Genomic DNA, 14,171 nt, shown 5'->3' with positions numbered 1-14,171 from the left:
AAATTCATCTTCAGAAGAATGTTCAGATGCTGGAGATGCCTGCTGCCCTAAAGCCATTGTTTTCCAATAAAGTTTGATCTAAGTGTAAACTTAGCCAAAAAAAGTTCTTCTCAGCAGAGAGATGCTCCTCCAAAGAAGGTCTAAGAAGAATGATTGAAATGGGTGGGGTCTTTCAATAGTTAGAATAGGAAGTCTAATGAACCAATCAAATCTCTTTTTTTGCAGGTCACATGGAATCCGCACACCCTGCGCATAGGCAGCACGCACCGAGCGTGAATTTGTGAAATTGCATTTAAAAGTAATATAGATTGATTAAAAGTAAAAATATATTATTTTTATGAGTAGCTTAGATTATGTCTTCCCTTAATATTTACATGAAATACATATATATATATATGTTTTTTGACATTTAAAATATTTTGCGGGATTCGCGCACCCACCGCGTCAAACACATACATGACGTTTCGTGGAAGTGCGCGAGCGTCGCGTAACGTATTTCGTATGTGTCGCGTATGCGCCTGGAGTCGCATACCGGTCGCATAGCAATCGTGCACGAAAATACGTACCCAACGCACACCGTACGCGGATCCTACACTACAATCGTAAAATGGCAACTATCTTCCACGCAGGGATCAAGAAAGGTACGCATTGGGTGCGCGACTCCAATAAATAATTGAGAAAAAAAACAATAACAAAATATTAAAAATATAGTTTAAAAAATATTTTTTTTAAAAATAAAAAAATAGAGTTTAGAAAATTTACAAATATTTTTTTTTTAAAAATTCATTAAAAACATGTAATATTTATTCATTTAAAAAAAATATGTAAAAAAACTTTAAAAAATGGTGAAAGCAGTATAAAAAACATAAATAAAGCAATTGATAAACTGAAAAATAAAGATTTAGAAATCCTATGAAATTCAGTAAAAAACAATAGGTTAGAGATAAGTTATAGTTAGGAATTATCATTTAAAAAACCTTTGAAATTTACTGAAAAAACCATAGGTTTCAGGCAAGTTATAGTTAGGAATTAGCATTTAAAAAACCATAGAAATTCATTGAAAAAACCATTAGTTTTCAGGGGCGTTATAGTTAGCTGAACATTTCCCTCGTACAAAACCATTGAAATTCCCCCGTTATAGTTAGTTCAGCTAACTATAACTCGCGCCCCCGCAATGCACTGCTGATGACGTCACATATTACATCACTGATGACATTACTGATGACATCATCCATGTGATAATTTGATGCATCTTCTCACAACCTAATATAACCTTTGATACACCGACTCTAAATTACATACTGCCATTCTCAAAACCATAGACACTCCAACACCAATAAGTACATACCCACTCACTGATTCTTAGGTCTACACACCCATCCACTCACTCACCCGTACAGTCACTCACACTTATGGTCACTCAGTACAGGACTATCATATGCACTCATACACCTATATAGACACTCACACACCACCACTCATCCATAGAGGTACTCACACACCTACTCAGTCATGCAAATAATTAATCACACTACCATTTACTCACCTATACAGTTATACACACACTAGCTCAATTACTCATACAAATACTAGCACATTCTTACACTCTTATATAATCAATGATACAAGCACACACTCATCCATACAGCCACTCTCACAATCACACACTCTCACTTATAGCCATTTCTGTACTTCAACACACATATATACTGCCGTTCACATATGTACTAAATAACACAGGTACTACTGAAATATACATTCACTCACTAACACAACCATACACACACTCACCCACCCATACAGTCCATCACAGATGCACTCTTGAAACCATGCACCCAGTGAATCACCCACTCACATATCTATGCACAGTCACACACACCTCACCCACACAAACACTCAAGCACCCATACAGATACTCAGACAACTGATCTATAACCCATATAGACAATCATGTAGCAATTTGCAAACCCATGCAGCCACTTACACACCAGCAGACAGACGGATACAGACATTCACACAGTTTAGTCACTAACCCATGCATTCAGTAAGATACGTTTAATCACTCACTTATAGTCAGTCACGCACCTACAAAATCATCCATTCACACACTTATACACCCACTCATTCTTCAATATGCCTTTCCCTATATATAATAAACATATTTAAACTTTACAGAAACACACAGACACTGGATGATGTCATCAGTGATGTCATCAGTGATGTCATTTGAGATGTCATCAGTGATGTCATCAGTGATGTCACTGACCATGTCATGAGTGATATAATATGTGACGTCATCAGCAGTGCATTGCGGAAGCGCGAGTTATAGTTAGCTGAACTAACTATAACGGGGGAATTTCAATGGTTTTGTACGAGGGAAAGGTCCAGCTAACTATAACGCCTCTGAAACCTATGGTTTTTTCAGTGAATATATATGTGGTACCTCCAGTAAGCGCCACAGAGCTGCGTTGCAGAGAGGTGTAAAAAGGGGTACTGCTTGGACCACTTCATTGCAACGCTCAATGGTTAGAGTGGCAGACCTCGATGCAGAGCACTGGTCTGGGACCAGGGTTCGATTCCCGTCACGGCAGGGTCTCGGGCTATAAATTCCGCGGACTGGATATTCTCGCCTCAGTGCCTATTCTAATCATGGGTCCCACGCTGCAACTCTGGGCAATAGCTTGCTTAATCTCCACAACGGCCCCAACAGCGCTGGGATGTCTGGCCTCACCATGGGGGTGCCCAGGAGTGGACACCTCACATGGAAAGCCAGGAAGGGTTCCACAGCGGTATGAGTAAAAGCGCCAGGATGCCCCCGTTGGGGGTGGCAGTGCGCTATACAAGTACAAACACATTTACTGGAAGCACCTGGTGGGCTAGTTAGCCCCCAGGGGCCCTTAGGATTGAAGGGGAATTATTTCTCCAACTTAAAACGCGCCACAGAGAGTGATTGCACACGTCACCTCAGGCCCCGTCCCCTCCCTTCTCCACTGTGTAAACATGCCCTTTGTCCGTTTTAAGTTAGGAGATTAAGTCCCCTTGAATCCTGAAAGTCCCTAGGGTCAAACTAGCCCACTAGGTACCTCCAGTTAGCGCCGTTGCAGAGAGGTGTAAAAAAGGGTATGGCCTGGACCACCTCTCTGCAACGCAGCACAGTGGTGCTTACTGGAAGCACCTGGTGGGCTAGTTGTCCCCCAGGGTCCCTCAGGATTGAAGGGGAATTATTTCTCCAACTTAAAATGCACCACAGGGCGTGTTTGCACACGTCACCTCAGGCCCCGTCCCCTCCCTTCACCACTGTAAACGCGCTCTGTGGCTGTTTTAAGTTGGGAGATTAAGTCCCCTTGAATCCTGGGGTCCCTAGGATCCAACTAGCCCACTAGGTACCTCCAGTAGGCGCCACATAGCTGTGCTGCAGAGAGTAGTAAAAAGGGGCACGGCCTAGACCACTTCTCTGCAACGCAGTGCAGTGGTGCTTACTGGAAGCACCTGGTGGGCTAGTTGCCCCCCCGGAGCCCTCAGGATTGAAGGGGAATTATTTCCCCAACTTAAAACACGCCACAGGGCGTGTTTGCACACGTCACCTCAGGCCCCATCCCCTCCCTTTACCACTGTGTAAACACGCCCTGTGGCCATTTTAAGTTGGGAGATTAAGTTTTTTTGAATCCTGAGGGTCCCTAGGGTCTAACTAGCCCACTAGGTACCTCCAGTAAGCGCCACAGAGCTGCGTTGCAGAGAGGTGTAAAAAGTGTCACAGCCTGGACCACCTCTCTGCAACACAGCACAGTGGCGCTTACTGGAAGCACCTGGTGGGCTAGTTAGCCCCCAGGGGCCCTCAGGATTGAAGGGGAATCATTTCCCCAACTTAAAACGCACCATAGGGTGTGTTTGCACACGTCACCTCAGGCCCCTCCCTTCCCCAATGTGTAAACACGCCCTGTGGCCGTTTTAAGTTGGGAGATTAATTCCCCTTGAATCCCGTCGGTCCCTAGGGGCAAATTAGCCCACTAGGTACCTCCAGTAAGTGCCATTGCAGAGAGGTGTAAAAAGGGGCACGTCCTGGACCACCTCTCTGCAACGCAGCACAGTGGCGCTTACTGGAAGCACCTGGTGGGCTAGTTGCCCCCAGGGTCCCTCCAGATTGAAGGGGAATTGTTTCCCCAACTTAAAACACGCCACAGGGCGTGTTTGCACACGTCACCTCAGGCCCGTCCCCTCCCTTCACCACTGTAAACATGCCCTGTGGCCGTTCTAAGTTGAGAGATTAAGTCCCCTTTAATCCTAAGGCTCCCTAGTGTGAAACTAGCCCACTAGGTGCCTCCAGTAAGTGCCACAGAGCTGCGTTGCAGAGAGGTGTAAAAAGGGGCGTTGCCTCTGAACACCTGTCTACAACGCAGCTCCCTGGTGCATACTGGAGATACCTGTTGGTCTAGTTGGCCCTCAGGGACCCTCAGTATTGAAAGAGAATTAATTCCCCAACTTACAACTCGCCACAGGGCTCGTTTGCACAATGGTGAAGGAAGGCGGCGTGGCCTGAGGTGACATGTCTGCAAACACGCCCTGTGGCGTGTTTTAAGTTGGAGAATTAATTCCTCCTCAATCCTGGGGGTCCCTGGGGGCCAACTAGTCCAACAGGTACCTCCAGTATGCACCAGAGAGCTGCGTTGCAGAGAGGTGTTCAGAGGCCTCATCCCTTTTTACAACTTTTTAGCTAGCTGCCCCTGACCCCCTCCCACCTTCCCTCCATGGTCTGTGTGTATACCATCATAGTCTCACTGTTGCTCTTCATGGTGTGTCTTGCTTCTAGTTCCCATCCTGCCTGACCTCCATGGTCATCTTGCTGCTTCTGCCCCCTTGCCCCCAGCCCTCAGTTTCCATGTGCAGACCCCTATTCCCTCCCTCCTGGCTTGTCTGTGCCATTGTAATGCCCCTGATCCGTCCCTCCTGCCCTTTATGGTCTGTTATGCTGAAGATTTCTCTCCTTTCTGTCCATTATGGTCAGCTAGCTACCATTGCCTCTTTCCCATCTGCTGTCCATGTGCATGGTTCTGTCCCCTCCCTATTGCTTTCTATGGATTGTTGTGCTGCACTCCCGTCCCGCATGCCCTGTGTGGTGTATTGTGCTGCTGCAAACCTTGATGCCTGCCCTGTAGGGTCAGTTTGGTGCACCTCTCCATGTCCCTCCTGTCCTCTGTTATCCGAGTCCATGTCCCTACCCCAAGTCCTCCTGCCTTCCATGATCCAATGTACCATACTTGCGTACATTTTGAACATGGTAAGAGGGAGATTTTGAAAAAAAACTGGGGTATTGATTTTCCCCTTTGAGTTACATTGAAAAAGAGGATATTGTAGACAGGAGACAGATGAAATAAACCCCATTTGAGCTTAAAAACATTGGACATTTCCTGGCTGAATCGGGTCTGTTGGCATGTATGGTTGTACTACCACTGTCTCTTCGTTCCGCCCACAATGGTCTATTATATTGCCACAGCCTCTCTTGCCAGTCCTGTATTGTTGGTTTGTTGCCCCTGCCCTCCTTTCCACTGCCCTCCATAGTCTGTTGTGCTGCCACTGCCCTTCCTGCCTGCCCAGTGTGGTCAAATTGTTGCCTCTGCACCCGCCTACCTGCCTTCAATTTTCAGAGTCCATGCCCCTGGTCTCTACCTCTCAACAGTATCCTAATGAACAACTAGATTGCTAACATTCTATATTTATTACAGAAGTGTGGAATGCCTGACGTCATCTTGATGTAATCAAAGCTGTAATACCTAGAGCATTCCCTTTAGAAATTACAAATATGAGAGGGTCTTATTTGCATCAAAATTATGGGTAGTGCTCTAAAAAACTAAAATGAGGACATATTTTCTGAGTTTTCAAATAGCGACAAAGCACTTTTAAATTATTTGTTATCTTTATGTTTTTTTATCCAGTTGACCACTTGATTAAATGTTGCACTTAGGGGAGAGTAAGTAAGTAATATGTTTATTGTACAGTTAATTAAAACCTTTACATAAAAAAAAAAATTGGCGATCTCTTATTAACATGAAAATAAAAAGGAAAAATAAACAGCTAATAAAAAAACACATATTTAAAATTGCACAGAATATCCACTCCCCCTGCATTGGTAGCCCATAATCTTATTTCTTCATTTCTATTGGGAATATTAGCAGCAGTTTGTTAGGTAAAATTACCCCCTAATCAGAGTCTTAACTGGAGAATGATATCAGGCCGTAGAGTGCAGGTTTAAAGTACATATTTAAAGTGCATAGTGCATAGTGCCGCCACAAGGGTGAAAGATGGCCATTTAAATGACCTTTTGATGATTTTCTTAGGGCATTTACTTGTGCTAAAAAGCTTGAGGTAATGAGCTTAAAACACTATTGCAGTACACTTATTTTTAAAACGAAGATCAGCTACAGATAAGAACTTTACTAGGCGACAGCTTACCTGAATGTCTTCACCAGAGAAGCTTGCAAGCACTGCTTGTCTGCACGACCGTAATTGCTTTTTATTAAAAACAGGTCTAAGTAGTAGCCGGCGTTCTCGCATCAGCTCACGGCAAATCGTTATGATGTGAACTATGTCCTCCTCTCCTTCACCACAAAGACGACACATTGCCGGTTTAGGAGGGCGCAGCCAAGGAGGCAGATGGTATGCCGTCGGTAATAGACCTAACCGAAATTTCAAAAACTTTTCTTTAGTAGTTCTAGAGAAGTTAGAAAAGAGGTATGCTTGAGGAGTCGCTTTCCTGTAGGTTTTTATCGTAAGCCAGCCGTGTGAGCGTTTTGTCAAGGTCGTTTTATCTTGTAAAATGGACTCTTTTTTGACTATGTTGTTTACAATTTTCTGAAAGCTAGCCATGGTCCCGGGCAATGCCCAGAGTTGTCGTAGCCCCAGCTGGTCCAATGCAGTGTTCAAGTAATGTCTGGCTGGGCAAGATCCTGTTGTTTCCACTTCTCTCCACAAGTAAAAATTCAGCGTTCCTGACTGCCCTTTTTTTATCTTAAACCACGTTTTAACAAAGGCTCCTTTTCTGGCTAGCTCCTGCCCTTGTATCCCAAATTCCAACCTCATTTGTGCCGGAGAGGTAAATCCAGGCAGCCCATAAATTACTCTCAGTGCTCTTGTGATGGTGCCATTTAATATTTCCGCATCCCTCCCTCTCATGGCTTCACTTCCATAGGTGATTGGTGGTATCAGTTTGGCCTGAATCACCTTGGTCAGTGGGAGATAACTTGGTCCAGCGGTTATATTCTTCAAGTTTCTACTGCTGTTATTAACCCCCTCTTTTTTATTGCCTCGAACTGTGCTTTGTAATTGCCTCTGCTGTCTATCATAACCCCCAGATATTTGTAGTCATGGACGACTTCAAGCTTATATTTAGGCCTGGGCGAAGCACTACGCTACGCTCGCGTAGTTTGCGAAGTTCGCGCTACTTCGCGCTACGCGAACTGCACGTAGCATAGTGCGAACACGCGTAGCGTAGTTTTGCGTAGTGCTGCGGTCATTTTTTGCTTGCTCGCGGTCCTCAACGTCAAGTTGGCGACCGCGAGCAAGCAAAATGACATCCCGGCGAGACTTTTTCCTTGTTCGCGATCAGCAACATCAAGTTGGCGATTGCGAGCATGGAAAATAAACCTCCCGGCGAGATTCCCAACGCGAGGTTTCTCATTGCGAGGGGTCGCGTATGCTCGCGACCGCTCGCGATGAGAAACTACCAGTTCGCGTTGAGAAAGCTGCCGCTCGAGTAAAAATCTACTCGAGCAGCAGAAAACTACAGCTCGCACTGTGCAAGATGCCATTTTCAATGATTGCACAGTGCCGGTTGCTTGTCCGCACTGTGCAATCATTGAAAACAACATCTTGCACAGTGCGAACATGTTACTACGCAGTTCGCGAAGTGCTACGCGTAGCTCGCGTAGTGCAAACTTCACTTTGCGTAGCTTCGCGAAGTGCTACTTCGCGAACTACGCCCACCCTTACTCATATTTTGCCAGGTACCAGTTGTATTTTGTTTTTATTTTCCGGTAATTTACACACATGACTTTTGTCTTGTCTTGGTTGATACTTAGTTTGTTATTTTCTGAGTATTGAGATGTGATGTCCAGCAGGCGTTGTAATCCTATGGGTGTCCGACTGATGAGAACTAAATCATCTGCGTATAGGAGGTTAGATAGCTGTCAACCTCCCAACTTCGGGGCATGCGCATTGCTTCCATTAAGTTTGATTGAGAGCTCGGCCATAAATAAGTTGAATAGTGTCGGGGCTAATACACACCCTTGTTTTAATCCAGAGGTTGTATTCATCTTTTTTTATAGATGGTCTCCTGCCCCCAACTTTACTTGTACCCAGGTGTTACTGTGCAGAAGGATTAATTGTGTTAATAGCAGTGGTGGAATACCTAGCTTTTTTAGTTTTTGCCACAGAATGTTTCTGTTTATATGGTCAAATGCGGAACTATAGTCGATAAAACAGATGTATAAAGGTTGTTTGATTAGAAGTGCAGCGTCCATCATTAGTGAGAGGGCAGAGATGTTGGTAACAGTGCCCATGTCTCTACAAAAGCCGGTTTGGTTATAAGGTATTGCTTTGATTTCTGTAGACCATGTTGTTAATTCTTGGAGGAGCACCCCGGCATAATATTTTGCGTCATTGTCCAAAAGGGCTACCAATCGGTAGCTCCTTGGATCGTTCCTGTTGCCTTTTTTGTAGATAGGAGAGATTATTGAGCCTCTCCATGATGTTGGTACTATCGACGTCTGCAGGATTCTATCAAAAACCGGTTTTAGGGCAGTAGCCCAAAATTCAGGGTCTTGTTTGAATAATATCGGCGGAATCCCATTAGGCCCAGGAGCTCCTTCAAGTCTACCTTTCAAGATTCTTTTGTGAATTTGTGTATTTGTTATTGTAATTGTACAGTTCTGCACGTTTTCTGTAATCAAATTCAGCTGGGACGGTTGGGTTTCCGTGCTGGACACAGGAGTATTTAAGCCAGTTTGGGGGGTCTGATTTTTATTAAAATGAGGTTCAAGGAAAATAGTCCAAGCTTCTTCTGTGACGTTAGAACTGATACACTGTCCTTGAGGATTAGATAGGGCATTCATTTTCTTCCAAAATTGGGCGCTGCTGTTGTTGTTCTTAATATCATACAGAAGTTTGGCCCAAAGAGTTTCTTCGGCTTCCTTTTTATTTTGCCAGATAATTTTTTTCCGAGTCTCTTTCAACTGCCTCAGCTCTTGCAATGCCGAAGGATCTTTCTTCAGTCTCCGCAGTGTAAAGTTTATCCGTGTTTTTAACTTTTTCAATTCGATGTTATTCCGTATAGTAGGGCCTGGGCGAGGATTTTGCTGTTGTTTTTCTCTCCCATTTGGAGGGTTACCCTTTATAGCTCCATAGTTATTACGTAGGGCGTTTGTGAATGCCTCCCAGCCTCCAATTATATCAGGGGTGGCTGCTTTCCCTTCTTCCCAGAGTTGTTTCGCTCGAGAGAGTAGACCTTCAGGGTCTTTAGTACTACATTTTACTCTTCTCTCATTGTTGGTAAATTCTGACCAGAATGTTTTTGCTGGGGGCAGTTTATATAGTGATGGCTCTTCTACCGTGATTTCCTGGGGTAGATGGTCGCTAAAATCTTCGCTCCCGATGCAAAAGTTTTTTATTTTAGTGAACATGCTACAAGAGCAGAATGTGTAGTCAATTGTTGACCTTGTTGCAGTGTTATTGAACGTTGCTGTTTGCGGACGATCTCCCGGGTATCTGCCGTTTAATGCGCGTACACCCAGTGGCTCTAGGAACGATAGTAGATTTTTCGAGATGTTAGTGAGTCTTCCAACTGTGCTGATGTCTTGGGTCATTTCCTCCCACACAAATGGGTCCTCCTCTGGATAGATGTCGTTAGCTCGTCTCCTCAGCATGTTTAAATTGAAATCTCCGGTGATTATCCAATTGTTTGTCTTCTCTCCTGTTATAATTTTCACCAACTCCTCCTTTAGTTGTTTGCTCCCTTTATTTGTGTCACGTGGGTGTAGGTAGAGATTTACAAGTATTATATGTTCTTTACTTGTCTTCCCCTGTAGGGTAATTTGGTTTACTTGCATTTCATTTGGTGGCGCTAAATTGTATAGTAGAGGTTCTATTGCGTAAATGCTGTTTATGGAAGTGTATGTGACAAGACCTCCCTTGTTATGACTGAATTTTGCATTTCTAGTTGCCGGTAAATGGAGCATGTTATAGCCATGCAGAGCCGTAGGTAGTTCGCTCCATGTTTCCTGAAGCGTAATTATATCAAATTTCTGTAGATAGGCTAGCGGTTCTGGGTCAGAGGTCTTGTCTCCCAGCCCATTGATGGTCCAGGACAGATTTTCAATAAGTTCTTATGTGGGGATTCATTGTGCTTAGAGTGTCATGGTCTTCCAGTTTTGGTGTTTATTGTCCTGGAGACCCTGCTCCATTCCAGTGTGGGCCTGCTTCTGTCCACGGGTACCCTCAATACATTGTGTTCTCCGTTTGCCCTGTGCTCTATGCTTTTGCTGCGTGCCCCTCGCAGAACTGAGAAAAATCATGGGCTCAAATGTTCGTGATCGAGGTTTTCTTCTTGGTACTTTAAATCGGCCAGTAGGGGGTCGGGATACCTTGGTTTTGGTAGTAGCTGAAGTTTGATGCCCCATTCATTGAACCTGTTTTGTTCCTTTAAGACTCTCTCCACTAAGTCTGGTGAAGCCCATACTGTTTTTGTTAGCTCTGATCCTGGACAGTCAGGTGACTCTATAAACTCAACTGTCTCCAGGTCAGTGGTTTTTATGTTCTCAAGCGTGTTAATGGACCTCAGTAGACGCAAGATATTACCCCTATTTAGTATGTCGACCCGACCCCTTGATGTGTACTCAGGGTGAAACATGATTGCTGTCGTAGCATCTGAGCGCCCTGTTTGTTGAGCCATGGTGGGCTCTGCCGCTGTTGAAGTCTCTGTTGGCAGTGATAGTCCCCGTGATGTCATACTCAAACCCAATGACTGGCTGTCGCTTACTAAAGCTTTCTCCATATTCAGTACTGATGTTTTAATTATCACCTCCTCCATGCCAATGCTGCTTTGTGGGGCTGTTTTTTCTCCTGCCAGTTCCCTCGAGCCATTAGTTGATGATGAAACTGAGCCTTGCATTACCTTATTGAGAGTACAGTCAATTATTTTTTGTATTGGAGGTTCCCCTATAGAGCTCCCGCTGTTGTTCCCTGGTTTCTGCCCCAGTCCATCACTAATCAAATTGTTTGTACAATAGTTTCTAATCCATTTTCCTGTCTTAGGCTCTTTTTTTCCTCCCGCCCCAGGGCCGTATCTTCTTCCTCGCTGCACATATGCACTGGTTGGTCTTCCCTTAGTTTGTCCCGGGTCCTGTTGATTCTATCCTTCTTGTGAGGCGATGCCTGCATTGGGTTTTGGTTTCTCCCCTTCCTTCTTTGTTTTCTCCGCTGTTTGGCGGATAGTTGTACCCCCTCAATCGATACCTGTTTTTCCAGAGAGTTGCTGGATTGAATAGTGTTACTCATCAGGGCTGCTGTTGTTCCTTCAGATAATGCACTGGCGTTTGGCACTAGTATGGATGAGTCCCCATCCTCGCAAGGCTGGTTACCATCTGATGTTAATGCCGCACTTACGGTTTGCTTAGCCTGAGCCTTGCGTCTTTGGGATTTGCTTTACTTGATCATTTCTTGGCCACTAACGCTGGAGGGGATCTCTCCTTGCAATGATTGGGCAGGTACTGCTTTCCTTATGTCAGCAAGGAGATTATCCAGTGCCGATGGTAATGTTGCTAGCTTATAAACAATTGTTATACAGGAGCAGCTGGCCTGGGTGAATTTTGTCTCTGACTGTGCCCTCTTGATCAAATTGTTGAGGTCGGCCAGCTTGTCATCAATGCCAGCGACAAAGATGGAGAGTGAGTTGAGGACTGACAACTGGAGGTCCATCTTGTCTGAATGGTACTGCAGTGCATTCACAGACATTTGCATTGTGTGCAGTAGTGTGGGCCAGATGCCGTCCTTATCCAATGATGTATCTTACCCGATGTTGAATTTTGGAGAGTTGTTATTTCTTCTTTCTGATTCGCCTCTGTTGGCGGCAGAATAGGACGCAACTAATCCCTCCCATTCTTCAGGTGTAAGATAAGATGTTTCTAGTTCAATTTCCTGAGATATTGGTGGTCGTTCTATAATACCCTCAGGTTGTGGAGTAACAGGGCTGAGTTGGGTATTAGATTTTGCCCGGAGTAGTTGAGTGTGCGCGTCTTGTAAAGTTGGTGATATTTCAGCCTCTGTTTGTTTTATCGTATTGTAAGAGTAAGAGTCTGTGCTATCTGTTTTGCTCATATTAGACGTGGTCGTCTTAACTGTGCACACCTCCAGGTACTTACATAATCCAAGTCTATCCAGTGCATCCGGTGAGTCCTGTACAGAGAAAAAACCCAGATTGGGACAGTTATCCTTAGGGTTATCTTCTGTTTTAGCCCACGATGGCTTATCCGGTCGCTGTAACGAACCGTGAGCAAGCAGGGCTGTGCTTCTGATTCCCAGGAGCCTTCGCGTCTTCTCCCAATTGCGATGGTAACATTTTGGACAAAGGTCCATCCTTATCTTGTTTGTAGAGGAAGGTGTTGTTAGTGCTTTCCCCCTTTTTTCCCTCTCTACCTTCAAGTCCTCCCTCTGCGATGATCTCTCTGTGACTCGCCACTTGTTTGAGTGTGATTTGCCTGCTCCCACTATCTAGTACTTTATTTATAGGCAGGGTTGTCTCCAGTTGATTCAGGTCATCGTGTCCCAGGTAATTATCTTCCTTGAATACCTGGGTCCTTGCTTCCTTGGTTATGGCTTGTGCGTCTTTTCTCTCTTTGAGGCTTACATCGCAAATGCCCATGTCGCAGATTTTTCCAGTAGCTGATAGGTCTCTCCCGTCTGACCCCTGCTGCTGCCATTGCTGCCGCTGCTGTACCAGCTGATGTTCCGTTTGGTGTGCATTGAGAGGTTGAAGTGGGTCCGGGAGATTGATTACTTTACTACTATTTAAGCACAGTACCGGCCCAGCATCTTTTAAAAATGAGAATTTTGTATAAATATTCGGTTGGTATGTTAACTTGGGCCATCTGGAATCACAGCTTAAGCTGCTTGCCATTCCGCTTGATGAGGGTTCAGGACTGGTAAGGAGCGGGGAGATTAGATGCTGGGCTTCATCTATAGTCCTCATGAGTGCTTCGGTACTACTCTTGTTTGTAGACTTCTTGTTTGCTCTCCTGGTTCTTTTGGCAGGGTTAGCAGGTTCCTGTTGTCTTATCCTTCCGGATCGCATATTTGTGCTGGATACTGCGGACCGGTTTTAAGTTGGAGCTACTGTAAAATTTCCTAGTGTCCTGTCTTTCATAAATTAATATCTTGTCTTCCCCTCTTAATAGATTGCATTTGGCACACCTCGCAGCAATTAGGAGGGGGGGAGGAAACGTATCCGGAATGTGATTAAAATTTCTTCATTTGTAAGCTTGCAAGCTTGTGCTATGAACCAGCGGCTCAGTAGCTGCTAGTCAGTGGAGACAGTAAGGTAGTAAGATAGTAGGTTAAAATGCCTCACCATACAGCCCGCTGTAACTTGTGGACTGTTCTCCGTTTTCCTCCTCCACCGACTCCACCTTTGTTGATCCCTGCGGACCTCTGCGGTCCTCAGGTCCACGAGTCTCGAATTTCCCAGCCCCCCTGGAGGTCGCCACAACCACAACCTCTCAGCCTCTCAGCCTTCCTCCGCTGCTCTCCAGCCCACCGTTCCAGACACGGCACAACACGACAACTCTTGCGGCTGAGGAAGGGGCTGAGAAGGGGCTGACAGAAAAGATGGGAGCGAGCGAGCAGAGACAATGTCTCACTCAAGCTAAAGCTCCGGCCCGGCCAGACCCCAAGTTCCAGCTCCAAGCTTCCGTGCAAACATTCCGTGCAATGCACTGCCCTCGGTTTCCAGCTCCTCGAACTCTGTGAGCGGACTCCTCCTCTAGCGACCTCCTGGCTCCTAGCTCAGGCTCAGGCGTCCCAGGGGAGAGGATGTGGTGTTACTTCCAGAGCTGCAGACTTTGCAACTGGGGAACCAGGTTGGAGTTTCTGCTTCAGCTCGACATTCTGTGATTCTGGTCAAATCACTT

This window comes from Triturus cristatus, chromosome 2_1 (genome assembly GCF_964204655.1).
Source record: "Triturus cristatus chromosome 2_1, aTriCri1.1, whole genome shotgun sequence".
NCBI classification, from domain to species: Eukaryota; Metazoa; Chordata; class Amphibia; order Caudata; family Salamandridae; genus Triturus; species Triturus cristatus.
Note: the sequence above shows the minus strand (reverse complement) of the source record.